Raw genomic sequence first — 20,184 nt, 5'->3', positions numbered from 1 at the left:
GGAGAGGGGCACTTGTGGGGATGAGCACTGGGTGTTATATGGAAACCAACTTGACAATAAACTATTAAAAAAAAAAAGAAAGATGTTTAACTGACTGATCAACCCAGGAGTCCCTTAAATAACCAGCTTTTGATTTCATTGACTTTCTTTTTCATTTTCATTGACTTCTGCTCTAATTTTACTATTTATTTTATTCTCTTACTTTTATTAATTTTCCCTTACTTTTCTAGTTTCCTAAGGTGGAAATTTAAGATTTTTTTCTATCATATGTATTCAGTGCTACTACTTTCCCTCTAAGTACTGTTTTCATTGCACCTCATAGATTTTGATAAAACGTTTTAATTTTAATTTAGTTCAAAACATTTTTATTTATTTTTAATACAATTTATTGTCAAATTGGTTTCCACACAATACCCAGTGCTCATCCCAGTAGTTCAAAAATAGTTTTAAAATTTCTCTTGAGATTTCTTCCTTGACTCATGTGTTATTTATTAGTGTCTTACTTAATTTCTGTGTATTTTGGGATTTTCCAGTTATTTTTCTGTTATTGATTTCTATTTAAATTCTATTTTGACCTGGAAGCAGAGATTGTATTCCATCTTGGTAAATATTCCATATGGGCTTGAGAAGACTGTGTATTCTGCTGTTGTTATGAAAAGTCTATGGATGTCAATTATATCCAGTTGATTGATGGTACTATTGAGTTCAACTACAATTTTTTTTGCCTGTTAGATCTGTCGAATTCTGATAGAGGGGTATTGAAGTCTCCAGCTATAATAGTGTCTCATCTATTTATCTTTGCAATTCTATTAGTTTTTTTTTTCCCTACATAGTTTGATGCTCCGTTGTTAGGTGCCTACACATTAAGGGTTACTATGTCTTGTAGAATTGCCCCCTTAATCATTAAGTGATACCCTTCTTTATCTCTGACAGACTTCCTTACTTTAAGCCTGCTCTGTCTGAAATTAATATAGCTACCCTTGCTTTCTTTGGATTAGTGTTAGCATGATTATTCCTCCATTAATTTAATCTGTATGTTTCTTTATATTTAAAGTGGTTTTCTTGTAGACAACATATGGTTGGCTCTTTTTTTTGACCCATTCTGATGATCTCTGTCTCTTAATTGGTACACTTAGAACACCGGCATTAAAGGTGATTGTTTATATAGTTAGATTAATATCTACTCTGTCAAAAATACATGGAAACAAATGAAAATGAAAACACAATGGTCCAAAATCTTTGAAATGCAGCAAAAGCTGTTCCAAGAAGGAATTTATAGCAATACAGGCTTACGTCAAGAAGCAAGAAAAATCTCAAATAGCAACCTAATCTTACACCTAAAGGAGCTAGGAGAAGAAGAATGAACAAATCCAAAATTAATAGAAGGAAGGAAATAACGAAGATTAGAAGAAAAATAAAACACTTGATCTTACCAAAAGGCCAAGAAGCGGTTGAAGAAAAATAAAACAAATAGAAACTAAAAAAAGCAATAAAACAGATCAATGTAACCAGGGGCTGGTTGTTTGAAAAAATCAACAAAATTGATAAAACTTCAGCCAGACTCATAAAGGGAGAAAGAGAAAGATAGAGAGAGAGAGAATGAAATGACAAAATCAGAAATGAAAGAGGAGAAATAACAACCAACACCACATAAATACAAAGGATTATAAGAGAATATTATGAAAAGTTATATGCTAACAAACTGGACAACCTAGAAGAAATGGACAAATTCCTAGAAACATAAAACCTCCCAAAACAGAATCCGAAAGAAATGGAAAATTTGAACAGACCAATTACCAGCAATGAAATTGAATCAGTAATCAAAAAGCTTCCAACAATCGAAAGTCCAGGACCAGGTGGCTTCACAGGTGAATGTAAAGACATATAAAGAAGAGTTAATATCTAGTCTTCTCAAACGATTCCAAAAAATAGAAGAGGAAGGAAAGCATCCAAATGTATTCTACAAGCCAGTATTACCCGATACCAAAACCAGAAAAAGACACTTCAAAAAAGAAAAAAAAAAAAAAAAGAACTATAAGGCAATATCTCCAATGAATATGAATGCAAAAATCCTTAACAAAAATTAGCAAACCAACTGCAACAATGCATTAAAAAATTCATTCACCTCAATCAAATGGGGTTTATTTCCAGGATGCAAGGATGGTTCAATATTTGTAAATCTATCAACATCACATCAACAATAAAAAAAAACATATCATTAATTCAATAGGTGCAGAAAAAGAATTTGACAAAGTACAATATCCATTCATGATAAAAACACTAAAAAAGAGTAGGTTTAAAGGGAAGATACCTTAGCATAAAAAAGGCTATATATGAAAAACCCACAGATAACATCATACTCAATGGCAAAACGCGGAGCGCTTTTCCCTAAGATCAGGAATAAGACAAGGATGTCCATCTACTCTCACTACTTTTACTCAACATAGTATTGGAAGTCCTAGCCACAACAGTCAAATAAGAAAAGGAAATAAAAGGTATCCAAATTGGTAAGAAAGAAGTAAAACTTTCATTATTTGGAGATAATATGATATAGATAGAAAATCCTAGACTCCACCAAAATCTACTAGAATTGATAAATGAATTTAGTTAGTTCACGGAATACAGAGTCAATATACAGAAATCTGTTGCATTTCTATACATTAAAAATGAAGCAGCAGAAAGAGAAATTAGGAAAACAATCTCATTTACAATTGCATCAATAATAAAATATTTAGGAATATACTTAACCAAAGAGGTTAAAGATCTGCACTCTGAAAACTATAAAACATAGATGAAAGAAATTGAAGATGACACAAACAGAAAAATACTCCATGCTCATGAATTGGAAGAACGAATATTGTTAAAATGTCCATACTACCCAAAGCAACACAGCATTTTTCCCAGAACATTTTCCCAGAACTAGAACAAATACTAAAATCTCTATGGATTCACAAAAAAAGCCCAAATAGCCAAAGCTGTCTTGAAAAAGAACAAAACTGGGGGTATCACAAATCCCAGATGTCAAGATATACTATAAAGCTGTAGTAATACAGTAAAACAGTATGGTACTAGCACAAAAATAGACGTATAAATCAACAAAATAGAATAGAAACCCCAGGAATAAACTCACAATTATATGGTCAATTATCTTCAAGGCAATAGGCAAGAATATGTGATGGGAAAAAGACAGTCTCTTCAACAATTGGTGTTGAAAAAACTGGACAGCAACATGCCAAAGAATGAAACTAGATTACTTTTTTTACACCACACACAAAAATAAACTCAAAATGGATTAATGACTTAAATATGAGATCTGAAATCATCAGATCCTAGAAGAGAGCAGAGGCAGTAACTTTTTAGACATTGGCTGTAGCAACATTTTTCTAGCTATGTCTTCTGAGGTAAGGGAAACAAAAGCAACCTACTGCATGGGAGAAGATCTTTCAAATTACATATTTGATAAAGGGTTAGTATCCAAAATATATAAAGAACGTATACAACTCAACACTAAAAAACAAATAATCTAAATAAAAATAGGCAGAATACATGAACAGCCATTTCTTCAAAGAAGGCATACAAATGGCTAACAGAAACATGAAAAGATGCCCAACATCACTCATCATCAGGGAAATGCAAATCAAAACCATAATGAGATGTCACCTCACACCTGTCAGAATGACTAAAATAAAAAACACAAGAAACCATACATGTTGGTAAGGATATGGAGAAAAAGGAACTCTTGTGAACTGTTGGTAGTGCAGCACACTGCACAGCTGGTGCAGCCACTATGGAAAACATTATGGTTGTTCCTCAAAAAAGTAAAAACAGCATTACTATATGATGCAGTAATTCCACTACTGGATATTAACCCAAAGAATATAAAAACACTAATTTGAAAAGATATATGCACCACTATGTTTATTGTAGCATTATTTATAATAGCCAAGCTATGGAAGCAACCCAAGTGTCCATCAATAGATAAATGGATGGATAAAAATGTTGTATATAATGAAATATTACTTAACCATAAAAAAGAATGAAATCTTGCAATTTGCAACAACATGGATGGATCTAGAGGGTATAAAGCTAAGTGAAAAAAGTCTATCAGAGAAAGACAAATACCACATGGTTTCATTCATATGTAGAATTTAGGATACAAAACAAATGAACAAAGAAAAAAGAGACAAACCAATAAACAGACACTTAACTAAACAGAACAAACTGAGGGTTACCAAAGAGGATGAGTGGAAGAACGAATGAAGTAGGTGAAGGGAATTAAGAGTATATTTATCATGATGACCACTGAGTAATACACAAAATTGTTGAATCACTATATTGTAGACCTGAAAGTAATACTGTATGTTAGTTATACTGAAATTAAAAAATAAAATCTACCATGTCATTAACTGTTTTCTATTTGCTGCCATTATTCTTCTCACTTTTGTCTTCCATTCTTTTTCTGGCTTTTGTGGTTTTAATTGAGCATTTTATATGATTCCAACCATTCTTCTTAGCTTATTGGTTGTTTCTTTTTTTAAAAAAACTTTTTTAAAAAAATTTATTTCTAGGAGAGAGAGAGACACACACAGCATGAACAGGGGAGGGTTAGAGAGAGAGGGAGACACAGACTCTGAAATAGGCTCCAGGCTCTGAGCTGGCAGTCAGCACAGAGCCCGATGTGGGGCTTGAACCCATGAACTGTGAGATCATGACCTAAGCGAAAGTCGGACGCTTAACCTACTAAGCCACCCAGGCACCCCTTAAAAAACTTTTTTAATGGTTGCCCTAGAGTTTGCAATATACATTTATAACTAACCCAAGTCTATTTTCAAGTAACATTATTATATGACTTCATGGGTAGTGTGAGTACCTTATAATAACAAAATAACCCTTATTCCTGCCTCTCATCCCTGTATAATTGTTGTCATCCACTTTCATATACATGTAGAGTACATGTAGTATACATATATGATATACACATAAGCTTACACAATTGAATACATTGTTGGCAATATTATCAGTTAGATTGATTAAGTATAAGAAAAACAGAAGTTTTTATCTTACCTTAACCTATTTTTTCTTTGATCCTTTTCCTTACTTTATATAATACGAGTTTCTGACCTAATTTATTTTCCTTCCCTAAAGAACTTTTAACATTTTTGTAAGGCAGGTCTACGGGGAACAAATTCCCTCAATTTTTGTTTGTCTAAGAATGTCTCTATTTCTCCTTCACTTTTGAATGATATTTTGCAGGATACAGACTGGTGTTTTTTTTTTCTCTCAACACTTAAAATGTTTCCCTCCATACTCATTGCTTGCATGATTTCTGAGAAGATGGATGGTTGTAATTTTTTTAAGTTAATATTTGTTAGGTAGAGCCCTTTGTGGAGTGTTGGATGGTGAGCCACAGGTCAACAAAGACTGCAAAGGAAATGAGATAGAGAAGTTTATTACTCACAGGTCCTGGAGCAGGTACATGGTATGGCTTGACATGACACATAAAGATGTCAAGGCAGAGGAGTGCCTGGGTGGCTCAGTCAGTTAAGCATTTGACTTTGGCTCAGGTCATGATCTCATGGTTTGTGAGTTTGAGCCCTGTGTCAGGCTCTGTGCTGACAGTTCAGAGCCTGGTGCCTGCTTTGGATTCTGTGTCTCCATCTCTCGCTCTGTCCCTCCCCCACTCACACTGTGTGTGTGTGTGTCTCAAAAATTTAAAACAAAGGGTTTTTTTTTTGTTTGTTTTTTTGTTTTTTTAAAAAAGCTGCCAAAGCAGAGTATAGGCAGAGTGCAAGCAAAAGGACCTGGGGCATATGCCTTTATTAAGGTCTGTGGGTAAAAGTGTTTCTGGGATCAGTAACTTAAGGCTGAATTTGTCAATTCAAACTAAAAAGATTGGCATTTTGGTAAGCTCTGGGGAGATCTTATTTAAGGAGTGCACAAGGAGAAGCAGCTGGGAAGTGGGAGAGACTGTCACCAAGAGCATTGGGGAAGCCCTATCAGGGGCTTACATTTGTGGATGGGTGGGCTATTATCTAGGGCATGTACTCACAGAAGGGGCTAGTGTCAGTTCAAAGCTGACCACTAAGTAGCACTTAGCCACACAAAATAAGTGCCAGAGCATCAATATTATGTAATAGTTTAAACTACACAGATGTACCTCTTCTCTTTGTTCCTCTATAGTTAAGGGTATTTTTCCTCTGGGTTCTTTAAAAACTTTATCTTTGATTTTGTATAGGTTGAAAATAATATGGCTAAGTATCATTTTATATCATTTATTCGGCTTGGTGTTTTCTAAGCTTCCTGGATCTGTGGGTTGGTGTATGACATTAATTTGGGGTAAATTCTCAGTCATTATAATTTTTTTTAAATTTTTTTAATGTTTTATTTATTTCTAGGAGAGAGAGAGACAGCGTGAGCAGGGGAGGGTCAGAGAGAGAGGGAGTCACAGACTCTGAAACAGGCTCCAGGCCCTGAGCTGGCAGTCAGCACAGAGTCCGACGCGGGGCTCGAACCCACGAACCGCGAGATCATGACCTAAGCGAAAGTCGGACGCTTAACCGACTAAGCCACTCAGGCGCCCCCTCAGTCATTATAATTTCAATTACTGAATTTCTTTATGACCATCTAGCAAGCCTATTCGTATTTTTAGTAGCCACCAGTGATTTTGAGTTGAATATACATGAAGCCGCAGAGCATAAGCTCTGATATATGGTAGGTGCTTAAATAAATACATGCCTGATAAAGGAAAGTTATGGCTTTAGTTGTTTTAAATACATTGATGTAACATTTATACATAGCATTACCATTTCCCTGATAGGAATATTCTTTTATTGTTTTTTGTAGATCCAACACTACTGTCTCTATGGTAGTGAATATGGATCTGGAGTTTGCTGCCTAAAAACAAGTGCATTCATGAAAAATTACGGATGACACCAATTTCTTTCAATGTGCCGTTGGATAGTCAGTTTGGGGTGAAAGACTATGCATATCCAGACAGGTCACAAAAACCTAACTGGAATTCTTTCCTAAGAAATATTTCCTTTGCCTTCTAAGAGTTTCATATTTCAGCAGATATTTTATTTTTCAGGGACAGTGTTCCTTTTTTTGTTTTCATTATAGTGTAGTATAATAAATAAATCCATTGAATATCAGTGTGCTATTAAAAGCATACACTAGTTACCTAATTTATACAGTTGGAGTGAATAGCTTCTATTTAATATTTACAACTGGCCAGTTAAACAGAAGATAAACCAATGATACAAAGATTTTCATTTGAGATTTTCATTCTTAAACTTTGTTGTGCACAAGACCACAGGCTATTAGATTCAGTAGATAATTGGTGGGCTTGAGGTTCTGCATTATTCAGCATCTCAGATGATTCTGATGCAGATGGGGTTTGGGTCACATTTTGAGAGACAAAGCACTAAAATTGCTCAAACATTCATAACCATCACTTTAGATTTTGAATTCTTCTTTTTTCTTAATAGGAAAGCCTGCCTTATAAATCAAACAAGAAAAAGAAATAAAAAGCATCTAAAATAGGAAAGAAGAAGTAAAACTCACTATTTGCAAATGAAATGATACTACATATAGAAAATCCTAAAAATTTCACCAAAAATATTTAGAACTAATAAATGAAGTAATTAAGGTTTCAGGATACAAAATTAATATACAGAAATCTGTTGTATTTCTATGTACTAATAATGAACTATCAGAAAAAGAAATTAAGAAAATATTTCCATTTACAATTACATCAAAGAGAATAAATACCTAGGAATAAATTAACCAAGGAGTTGAAAAACCTGTACTCTGAAAACTGGAAGACATTGATAAAAGAAATAGAAGACACAAATAAATGAAAAGATAAACCATGTTTATGGATGAAAGAATTCATGTTGTTAAAATGTCCATACTCTTGAAACCAATCTATAGATTCAATACAATCCCAACCAAAATACTAATGGCATTTTCCACAGAACTAGAACAAATAATTCTAAAGTTGGAGATATTACACTCCCAGATTTCAAAATATATTATCTACAGTAATCCAAACAGTATGGCACTGGCACAAACTACATATAGACCAATGGAACACAAGGGAGAGCCCAGAAATAAACCCATACTTAGATAGTCAACTAATCTACAAAAAGGAACCAAGAATATACAGTGGGGAAAAGATAATCTTTTCAATAAATGGTACTGGGTAAACTGGACAGCTATAAGCAAAAGAATGGACTTGGACCACTTTCTTAGACTGTATTTAAAAATAAACTCAAAATGAATTAAGGACCTAAATGTAAGACCTGAAAACATAAATCTCCCAAAAGAAAAGAGGAAGTAAAGTGTTGGACATTGGTCTTAGCAATAGTTTTTTGGATCTGTTTCCTCAGGCAAGCACAACAAAAGCAAAACATTCGGATCTACGTCAACCTAAAAAGTTTTTGCACAGCAGAAGAAACCATCAACAAAACAAAAAGGCAATCTACTTAGTGGGAGAAGATATTTTCAAATGATATAGCTGATAGGAGGTAAATATCCAAAATATAAATATAAATATCCAAAATCATACAATGCAGCACCAAAAAATATCAAACAGTATGATTAAAAAATGAGCAGAGGACTTGAACAGACATTTTCCTAAAGAAGATGTAAAGATGGCCAACAAATATATGAAAAAATACTTAACAATGATAAGTCTTAGGGACATGCAAATCAAAACCACAATGAAATATTACCTCACACCTGGCTAATATCAAAAAACATGAAATAACAAGTATTGGTGAAGATGTGGAGAAAAGGGAACCCTTGTGCTCTGGTGGTGGGAATGCTGGTGTAGCCATTGTGAAAAACAGTATGGAGTTTCCTCAGAAAATTAAAAATAGAAGTACCATATAATCCTGTAATTCTGATTCTGAATATTTACTCAAAGAGAATGAAAACGTGAATTCAAAAAGATATATACACCCTTATTTTCAGCATTATTTACAATTGCCAAGATATGAAAGTAACTTAAGTGTCTATTAATAGATGAATGGATAAAGATGTGATGTGTGTGTGTGCAGTATAGTGTGTACACTATACATACACGCACACAATGGAATATTATTCAGCCATAAAATGAAAGAAATCTTGCTAATTGCTACAGCATGCATGAACCTAGAGAATATTATGCTAAGTGAAATAAGTCAAAAAGGGAATGACAAATGCTGTATGATTTTACCTTATATGAGAAACCTAAAAAACAAAACAAATAAAACAATAACAGATCCATAAATACAGAGAACAAACCGATGTTTGCCAGAGGAAAAGGGTGAGGGGGATAGGAAAAATAGGTGGAGATTAAGAGGTATAAATTTCCAGTTATAAATAAATGAGTCATGGAGATGTAAAGTACAGCATAGGGAATATAATCAATAACATTGTAGTAACTATACATGATTACAGATGTTAACCAGACTTAACATGGTGATCATTTCATAACTTATATAAATGTAAATTGGGGCACCTGTGTTGGTACAGTTGATTAAGCTTATGACTTCAGTTCAGGTCATGATTTCACTGCTCATGAGTTTGAGCCCTGCGTCGGGCTCTGTGCTGACAGCTCAGAGCCTGGAGCCCGCTTCGAATTCTGTGAGTCTCTCTCTGCTCCTCTCCCACTCGTGCTTTGTCTCTCTCCTTCAAAAATAAATAAACATTTAAAAAAAAGTCAAATCATTTTGTTGTACACCTGAAACTACTATAATATTATATCCCAATTATACTTAAATAAAAATTAGTTTATGAAAAATTATATATGGCAGTGCCATAATTTTACTTTTATATGTATATATAAAATGTTTATATATTATGTACATATATATTAATTACATATAATAAAGTACATAAATATAGTTACATATACAGGCAAATGATGGCAGAAATATATAGTAAAAAGTTAACTGTATTTATCAGTGATTAGTGAATTATAGCAATTTGTTTCTTTTGCTTTTTAACATTTTCAATATTTTCTACCATTAACCTGTAATGCTTTTGTTTGCAGAAGAAAGACATAAGCTATAAAAAGAATAGTCACAAAAGGGTATATTAGAAGTGATTTGTTGATTAGTCTATAATGCCCAGTAGGTTGACTTCATTCTACAGGGAATCTTTTGGGGGATTTTCAAAAGGGAATTGAGGGAATTTCAATACTATGTTTGCAAACAGGTTTGAAGATGGGAAGAAATAAATATCTTCCCTTCCAAAGGGTATTTTCCAAAGAAAAATAACATGAAACAAATAGTTGTCTTTGATATTTTTGTTCTTGTATCTTAAGAGTTCTTCATGAAAATTTATATCTTATGACATCTGCATCTTCTTATAAGCATAGGTGAGAATACAGTGCTTTATTTTATTGTAAATTATTCTTTCCAAGAAAACAGATAGAAAATACCATTTTAGTACCAAAAGTTTTTCATGAGCTATCACAATTCATGAAAAATATTTTTCAGATGATTTATCTTCCAAAGGAAACATCCTGAATTGAATAGCTAAATAAACATTATGTGTATTTCCTCTGAAAACTTTTGGATATTAAGCTATGTATTTGTAGAATGAAGAATTGAACTCATGTAATTCGGTTATAGCATTGTGTGGTTTACCACCATGCTATGCTACCTACTAAATAGCAGAGAAGGGTCATAGTCACACACAGACTGTGGATGGAAATGTACCTTAGAAAATCCAGTGCTTTCAATGAGAACCTCAAAACAAGGGTCATAAAGCTCATAGTCATTTGGTAATTTAGACATGGGATAGAGATTCAAAGCCTCTAAAATACGGTTACATTTTTGTTAATTTTGGGGAGGCCAGTATAACGAATTATAAAACATATCTATTTAATATTCATGTGTTTGAAAATTAAAATTCATTCTTGCATTTAATTTACAAGGAAACACAAACAGAATGAGAATATTTCTGACTGTTAAGAATCATAGAGTTATGAGGATTTTTAAAGGAGTCTATGATTTCTCTTTCAACCTGTATTTTTTTTAAGGTGATACTTTGCTGGAAACATGCACACACATGAAAAATAGTTCACCACAAATATTAAGAGCCACAACTCATTGTATTCTGTGAAGAGTGTAAAATAAGGATAATATGGTGTTTGTAGTGATTTGACAGTAGTGTGCTTATGTGATTATTACTGCTGATATCACCAGCCTATTTATTAATGTCTAATATAAATCTCAATCAAATTTTCCCTTTTTCTATTTCAAGTGACAATTGAGAAGAACAGTTTTTTTTTCCCCCTCAGAATAGCTTCCTTTTTACAGGGGAAAAAATTCTAGGTGCTTTTTAATAGAAAATACCTCAATTCTTTTATATATTTTTATTGTTCAAACATTATTCTCATGAGAACTGAATTTTTCACAAATTCTCTCTCCCCTCAATTTTCTGTATTGTTCTCTGTCTTTCAATTACCAAGCAAGCACATTAGGGGAATGTTCCAGCCCAGTACAACTTGAGGAATGAAGTCTTCAGCTTCTGTACAGAACTAGCGACTAGGTTATAAAAGTAAACATATGTGTTAGAATGGGTGGTCTTGTAATGAAAGCCTGGGAGCTATGAATCCAAAATGGAAATATTCCTTTCAATGGTTATATATTTAGAACAGCTGTTTGTAAACGAGTAGCTCCTGCTTTAGATACTAAGGCAGAGATCTGAATACACAAAACATATTTTGTGTTCAGACTTGTGCATAATTTGTGATGATGAGGACTGAGGTTTTCTTCTCCTGGGTCTCCACAGAGTCTAGCCTTCTCGCTTGCTTCCTAGGCTTGTAAAACTCATAGATACATTTTTAGTCTGTGGCTTTTACCTGTCTTGACGTCTCTATATTAGTCATTTCCTATTACTGGGGTTCATCTTTATTCATTTGATTTGCCCTTTAAACAAAATTTGTAATTTCTACTATTTAAATTGAAGTCATCTTTTTGAAAACACTGGTTATTTTTTCTGCTGTGGTGCCATTTGTAATGTTTCATACCTCCCTACTTTGATAGTCCTACTGGTAATCCTAAAAAGAACAGGAAAAGAAAAATCCTTACAATCATTTTAGAATTCGTGCCTCTGAAATATTAAAACATATTTTCAGTTAACTGGATGGTAATTGTTTTATTTGGTTTATAAAATGACAGGCCTTGGATCCTTCCCAAACCTGTGAATAAGTTGGTAGTGTCTTTATTTCTTCACTCCTCTTAAAAGGGGGACTTTATTTTTTATTATCTTGGGTGTAACACCAGCTAGAGTTTCTACATATGACTGAGCTAAGAATGACAGCACTCTGAGGAGGGAGTACATAAATATTTGTTGACTGAATGAATGATTATATTCACGTATGAGAGTTTATTGGATATAATTAAAAAGAGTGAATTAGAAATTGGGAGTGATTCTGAGCAATGTAAAATCAAAAGACTTGTTTAGGAATCTGGGATTATTTTTATGAATATATAATCAAATAACAATGATAGTAGACATATTAAAAACAGTAATTAAATATTAATTTACTGTCTTCTTACTCGACCTATTAATGCCTTAAAGGGACTGAATAATATCACTGATATCAAAGATAGAGCCCATTTTTCATTCAATAGAAAAGACACACACTTTTGAAACTGAACTGCTGCTGTTTTTAGAGACGTTCACATAAAATGTATGTTTTTATTCTCAATTCTGAAAACAATTCACTGTTAATATATTCAATTCTAAATATGTATATACTTAAAGGCCTTCTTTAAAGAATCTTCCTCAAAATTATTTATTATATACTTAATATTCTTAAGTGTGTTTCTAAAAAAGAGAAACCCTGTCCCTTCTTGTTGAGAAAGTGCCATCTGCAATAGGGAACAGACATTACCATTCAATACCAGTTTTCATGACGTTTGATTGTTTTTTCTCCCCTTTACCTATCCTATCATGGTAGTGATCAGCCTGAATGCATACGATGGAGGCAAACAAGACGCAGGTGATGGAGTTTGTTCTCACGGGACTGACAGATCGTCCAGGGATGCAGGTCCCCCTTTTCCTGATGTTCTTGGTCATCTACCTCACCACCATGGTGGGCAACCTGGGACTGATTTTCCTCATCTGGAAGGACCCTCATCTTCACACCCCCATGTACTTATTCCTTGGCAGTTTGGCCCTTGCAGATGCTTGTTCCTCCTCCTCTGTGACTCCAAAGATGCTCATGAATTTTTTATCTAACAATCACATGATATCCCTGGTCAAATGCATCACCCAATTTTATATTTTTGGTTCCAGTGCCACCACAGAGTGTTTCCTCTTGGTAGTGATGGCCTATGACCGCTATGTAGCCATATGCAACTCCTTGCTTTATCCAGTGGTGATGTCCAACCGACTCTGTACTTGGTTGATAAGTGCGTCTTATGCGATTGGTTTTCTGCATCCCATCGTTCATGTGGGATTACTGTTTAGATTAACCTTCTGCAGGTCCAATATAATACATCATTTCTACTGTGAAATTTTGTCACTGTATACAATTTCTTGCACTGACCCATCTCTTAATGCATTGGTGATTTTTATTTTTGCTGCTTTTATACAAGCTTTTACTTTTACGACCATCATAGTGTCTTATATCCGTGTCCTCTTTGCCATCCTGAAAAAGAAGTCTTAAAAGGGCAGGGGCAAAGCCTTCTCCACGTGCAGTGCCCACCTGCTCTCTGTTTCCTTGTTCTATGGCACTCTCTTCTTCATGTATGTGCATCCCGGGTCTGGCCCAGATCAATATCAGGACTAAATGTATTCATTGTTCTACACAGTTATAATCCCCCTGCTAAACCCCTTTATTTATAGCCTAAGAAACAAGGAAGTTTTAGGTGCACTGAGAAAAGTTATAAAGAAATAGATATTTAGGAGGGCAACTTTCATTATTCCTTAGGTTTTTCTCTGTTTAAATAAAGCATAAATGTGTCCCTGTGTTTTGTGCATAGTAGGGACTTAACATGTAATCTTAGAATGAATAAATAAAAAATTTTGCATAGATAGACTTGTCTTCATCATAAGTTGTTGTGATCATCAAAATAAGTAATAAGCCTGGTAAAGACAGGCTCCATTTACTTTGTGTTGTTGTTCTTAATCCATCCTCAAAGACAAAAGTAAAACAGAAATCTTCAAATTACTATGTCTTTGTAACATGAAGAGCTTTGTGTTTCCACATACACATACTTTAAAACTCTTTTGAATTTATAGTGTTTAAAGGAAGACTCAATCTGTATAAACTCTCTTTTTAAAAAAGACTCATGCCTTTTTAAATAATTTTTGAGTGGGTAATTTTTCAAAACCTTCTCTTTAGTAGATATTTATAATTACCCAAACAATATGCAAACCAAAGTAATATTGTTGGACTAAATATGACGACATATAACCTATTGAGGCATTTAAAATGAACATTTCTACAAGGATGAAAATAATTTTGTAAATTATATTTGTATTGTAACCATTGAAAGGTTTAAAAATTTAACAATCATAAGAGAAAGTAATTTTCCTTCAATGTAATAAAAAGTTCGTTAAATGAACTTTTCTTAATGGTTGTTAAACGTCTACTTTTTAATTTATTAAGCAATCTTACTAAGCATCTTGCGTCTGACCCACATATGCCAGTTGAAATTTTTTCTCCTGGAATTGACAACCACTGAAATAGCTGATGTGCTTGATCAATTCATAATTATATAACTTAACTGATTTTTTCTTTATAAAAACTATGTATGTGTTCTGACCCGTTTGCATTTTTTGAGCTCCTGAGTTAATTACATATGGCCCTGTGAATATTTTAGTCAAAAAGTAAGGAAAAGATAGGTAGTTTGACCCACATTATGCTATTGATAGAGCCAATTCTCACAACTTTAGATGTCTCTTACAGGGCATACAAGGGCAAAGGAGCATATAAACCATGAGTAGTGACCCTGGTACAGTCTAGAAAAGTAAAAAGAGTTAAGTACTTCTACATACATGGCACATTTTTCAAATCCTAGCCTATTATTTTTATTTGAGGATATAAACAATTTGTTGAGTCATTGAACAGCAAAGCATGAGGTGTGGCCAAGTGGCTTCAGCACAGTGTGTTTGGGGCTCAATTTTCTCAGATTGTGCTCCTCTCACTGTATCTGAGCTCTGCCTTCTGCTGTGTAGGCTCATTCGAAGCAGGTTGTTCCCTGTGGGTGCAGAATCTCTGGAGGAGTTCTTGCCTCCACTTCTCCACACTCAAGGCTAGCGGCAAAGCTCTCTCTTTGTTTTTATGTGCCACACAGACTATTTTAAGTATTGGCTATGTACAATTGCTATCTGTCAATATATAGATGTCCTCTGTCTCCTTTATACCTCTACTATTTCAGGCAGAATGGCGCCAGAATCCACACTTGTGACCACTACCCCATGCTGCTTCTTTATGACTATTATGTCTTATGTGGCACCTAACACTGGTGGCTGAAGAGGCACATGGAAGGAGATGGTGCAAGCCAAATCAGTGTCTGCTTCCTCTGCTCCACAGTGTACCCTGTGAGTAAGAGAAAGGAAGTAAGCTGCTAGATGTGCTTCCTGGCTTCTTCTTTTACTGTAAAGCTCAGGTCACCATGCTAGGTTTTTCACAGGAAAACTGTCTTATCTGTTTTCTTATCTTTTATTTTTCATGGCTTTATATTTTATGTGAAAGACTGTGTGGAATTTAACTAATACTACATAATCTGTAAGAATGATAGCATTTCAGGTGCTTCATAGTTCAGCCTATAGCATATTATAAAACTGAGTAATTATTTGTTATATTATACTCTGTTGATAACTAACAGAATTAATGACTTAATGTCACCAATCAAGTTTTGCCTATCTTCTTCTTCCTCACCCAGATGGTATAGGTCAGTGGTCTTAACTTTATTATCACCTCAAACCAAACAACTATAATTTCTAAGATGAGGTCCAGGCTTCTGATAGTTTTATAAACCTGTACAAGTTATTCTAATATGCAGTCAGTGTTGACAGTCACTAGAGATAATTATGTAAAACTTGGCAAGTCTCTGATGAAGATTAGATGATAATTGAGTAAAGAAACTTCTCTGTATGACTATCACAATGACTATTTGCTAAAGTAGCCACTTCATGAAAGTTTATCCAATTTTTGATCAAGTTTTTATCTTTATTTCTCCCCTTTTTTGCTGGCACCAAGGGAATAAGGATAGATGTCATGTATATTGCATATGATACTTTTTTAATTTAAGACAGTGGTTCTCAGTCCTTATTGGAATCACCTAAGGTCTTTAAAAGTTAAGATTCTCTGACCCAATCTCAGGCCAATGAAATCACCTTCTCTGGAGATGTGGCCCAGATATTAGTATATCTTTATTACTCCTGGGGATGCCAATGTACAGCCCAAGTTGAAAACCACTGGTTTAAGACAAAAGTAAAATCTTCATATGGTCTTGATTCTTCAGTTGGTTTTGGAAGTCTGACACAATTATCTATATGCTAGTGAATATGGACATGCAGTTTGCTGTCTGAAAACAAATTCATATATTAAAAAAGTTGTAGATAACACTAATTTCTTTCAAATTCCACCAGATAATCAGTTTGGAGAGACAGATTATGCATATCCAGACAGTTCGTCTAAAGTTGGCTGAAGTTCCTTCCTAACAAATATTTATCTTGAATTATTAGAGTCCCATATTTCAATAAATATTTTACTTATGTTGGACGGTTCTCCATTATTGTCCATATAGTAGTATGGTATGATCAATCTACTGAATGTCAGCTGGGCTATTACAAAGTGTCTACAAGGTACATACTTTATATAGTTGGAGTGTATAGCCTCTATATAACATCTAAAACTGGTTTAGTTAAGCAGAAGAGGGGCCAATGTCGTGGAGATTTTTCACTGGAAGTTTTCATTCTTAAACTTTAGTGTGCATGAGCCCATAGGTATTGGATTCAGCAGATCACTGGTTGGTCTAAGGTTCTGTACTATTCACAGGTATCTCAGGCAGTTGTGAGGCAGGTGGGCCTGGACTATATTATGAAAGACAAAGTTCAATGTTCATGATGATCACTTTAGATTTTGAATTTTGATTTATTCTTAATAGGAAAGTCTACCTGCTATTGTCTAAATGTTTGTGTCCCCCCCAAACTCATAGTTTAAAATCCTGTTCCCCAAAGATTATGGTATTAAAAGGTAGAGCCTTTGGAAGTTCCTTAAGTATTGTGATGGAGCCTTCATGAACGGGATTAAGTATCTTATAAGAAAAGGTTCCAGAGAGGCCCCCAACTTCTTTCTCCATGCGAGGTCACAGTGAAAAGTCACTGGCTATGAATCAGGACGAGGACTTTCATCAGAATGCAACAATACTGGCACCTTGATCTTGGACTTCCAGACTATAGAACCATGAGAAAGAAATTTCTGTTGTTTATAAGCTACCGAGTCTGTGGTATGTTTTTATGGTGGCCTGAATGGACTAAGCCACTACCTCATATTTAAATATTACTTCAAGACTTTTAGAGTATTCATCTGAATTATCTTAATTGATCCTTTCAGTCACTCTGAAAAAATAGAAGGGAGGTGGTATTTCTTCCATTTACATGTGAGGCAGCCTGGAGTAATGGAAAAGCTTAGTGTGTCAACTTGGATTTGTTATTTTATTTCTGAGTCTTAGATGAAGCTAACAGTGACCACAATAGCCCCATGAAGTCTTCTAGGTCATAGAGAGAAGAAAACAATGAGTGTCTAAGGATATTTAAATGTGCAGTGCCTTAACTTCTTCATTTGTATAATGGATATTATAATATTCATTTAGGTCCCTATTCAGCTGACTGAGTGAGACAATATATGTGATTGTACATCACAGAGTATAAATCTCTATACAAATACAGGTTTTGTTTTTATGAGAAAGTTAAGATCCAACTTTTCTAAAGTGATATAACCAATAAAGGGCTACTCTATGACAAGAACCAGTGTCACAAACTGCACTGTCACAGGCTGCTGGTGTGGCCACTCTGAAATTCTTTTTGTTAGGTAAGAAGGTAATGTAAGAAGCAGCAGGTGTTTCAATACTGTTGAGAAATTAAGATAGTTTATATGAACATGCGTTGGTTGAAAGACACAAAAAACACGTTCTTATGATAATGATTATTATATATTTATTAAACACATACATAATAAAAATTGGTCTTAGGAGATCTTAAAAAACATGTGTCTAAAAACATCCCTCTTTGGAAGAAAGGCTTCCAAAAGCAACATTGCCCCAAAAGGATGATTTCTGGCAAAAAATAATTTGATCACTAAAGAGAGAAAAAAGTCAGTTTCTTACAATATGTGAGAAACAGGAACTATTGGACAAGCCAGAATTTGCAGTGATTTGCATTTACGTTGAGTCATCTTTTCCCTTTCAAAGAAAATTCCTGACCACGGTCTACTATATCAGACACGTCAATATATTTTTGTACTGAATGACTAAGCTATTCAAAGTAAGCCTTTTAAAATCAGCAACAATTTGCCTCCAAGAAAGAAAGCAGAGCTGTGAACTTCTGGCAAGGTCAAATAAGTCTAAACAACGTTTAGACATTTGCTTAAATTTTTCTTTAAGATTTTATTTTTAAGTAATTGCTACACCAACGTGGGGTCCAAACTCACAACCCCAAGATTAAGAGTCACATGCTCCACCAACTGAGCCAGCCAGGCACCCCTAAATTTTTTATAATAAATTTCAGAACATTTTGTCATATTTCTTCTTTTTTTGTAGTTGTATCAAAGTATTCCACCTAAAAATGTAGGACAAATGACAGAATTAAAAATTATTATTTAAGAATCTCTAATAATATAATTGATTCTGGCAAGAATCATCAAAGGATGCTAAAATCTTAGCTAAAAAATGAATGGGGACTTGGATAGATTTACAAGGTGCCATATCTTTAGTTATTTGCCAGATGTAAGGGAAAATACATAACTTTACAGTAGAGAGATGTGGCTGTTAATTCCTTAACCCAGGGATCACCCTGAACCTCACCAACAGTGAGACAAACAGGCTTCCTGTACTTCCTGATGTTATGCAATATGAAATTCATACCATCATTTATGAAGAATTCTTGTCAAAATGTTTAATCAAGCCTTTAGATATAAATTCCACTGGAAATAGAGAAATACAGAGTAGGAGACTAAGTCAAACAAGTCAGCTAGACAAATCCAGAAAGAAGAAATTCCACAAGACTACTGAACAATTGGCCCACTGTCTCCACATCATTTCATTAAGGAGAAAAAACAAATAAGAGAAACCATTATGATTAATAACAACAACAAAAAAGTAAAGAAAGGGGAAAGAAGTGATACTTTTATATTAAGAGTCTTGATGAATACAACAAACAAATGCAATGTTACAAAAATAATTTGGTAACAATTGGAGAAATTTGAGTATAGACTACTTATTTGATGGTATTGGAAGAATAGTTTCGTTTTATCTAATATCAAAATGGTATTGTGGTTAGGAAAAAAATGTCCTTTGTTAACAATGCAGTGTGGAATGTTTAGTTATGAAATGTCATGATATCTGCAATTTTCAGTAAAATAAATGTTTCTCTTTAAAATGTGTTATACCTATAGGTTTTTTTCTTCCTGAAGATGTGTCTCATTTGCTCCACATAAGTCACTATTACCGGTCTCTGTGCCAACCTGCAGATGGCTTGAGCTAATTATAAAAGTATTTTATGTACAAAGTTAAACTGTCCTTGTCACAAATTGGTAATATGACAACATATATCATAGTTTGCTCACCCCAAAACCATTTTCTAACAAAAGAGCTTAGCTGCTTTACTCATGCATAACTAAAATAACTAACACAAATAGTTAAAGTTACTATTTAATGAGCCCTTCCTGTTTGTCAAATACAGTGCTTAGGGCTTGACATTCACCCTCTCATCTGATTCTTGAAACAACGTGGTAAGTGCACATTATTGACTTCATTTCGCAAATGAGATCTCAACACTTAGAGAGTTTAAGTTATTGATGAAAGACATAGAGGCAAAACCAGATTTGAACCAAAGTCTATCTCTTTCAAAGTCTGTGCTTTCAAGCAATTTTGCTACTCTTCTTCCCCATATCTAGGAGTAGATATTCAAATTTAAGTGAATTTTTATCCATAATAAACCTTGATGACA

The 20,184-nt window shown here is 34.0% G+C and overlaps 1 pseudogene; it reads left to right on the top strand.

The window, feature by feature from the left end:
* Positions 1–13,903, top strand: part of LOC120223766 — a 30,446-nt pseudogene extending 16,543 nt beyond the window's left edge.
* Positions 13,904–20,184: the final 6,281 nt, after the last annotated feature.

Source organism: Hyaena hyaena, unplaced genomic scaffold, assembly GCF_003009895.1.
Source record: "Hyaena hyaena isolate Hyena2069 unplaced genomic scaffold, ASM300989v1 scaffold_1040, whole genome shotgun sequence".
NCBI lineage: Eukaryota > Metazoa > Chordata > Mammalia > Carnivora > Hyaenidae > Hyaena > Hyaena hyaena.
Note: the sequence above shows the minus strand (reverse complement) of the source record. Positions and strands in the feature narration are given on the sequence as shown.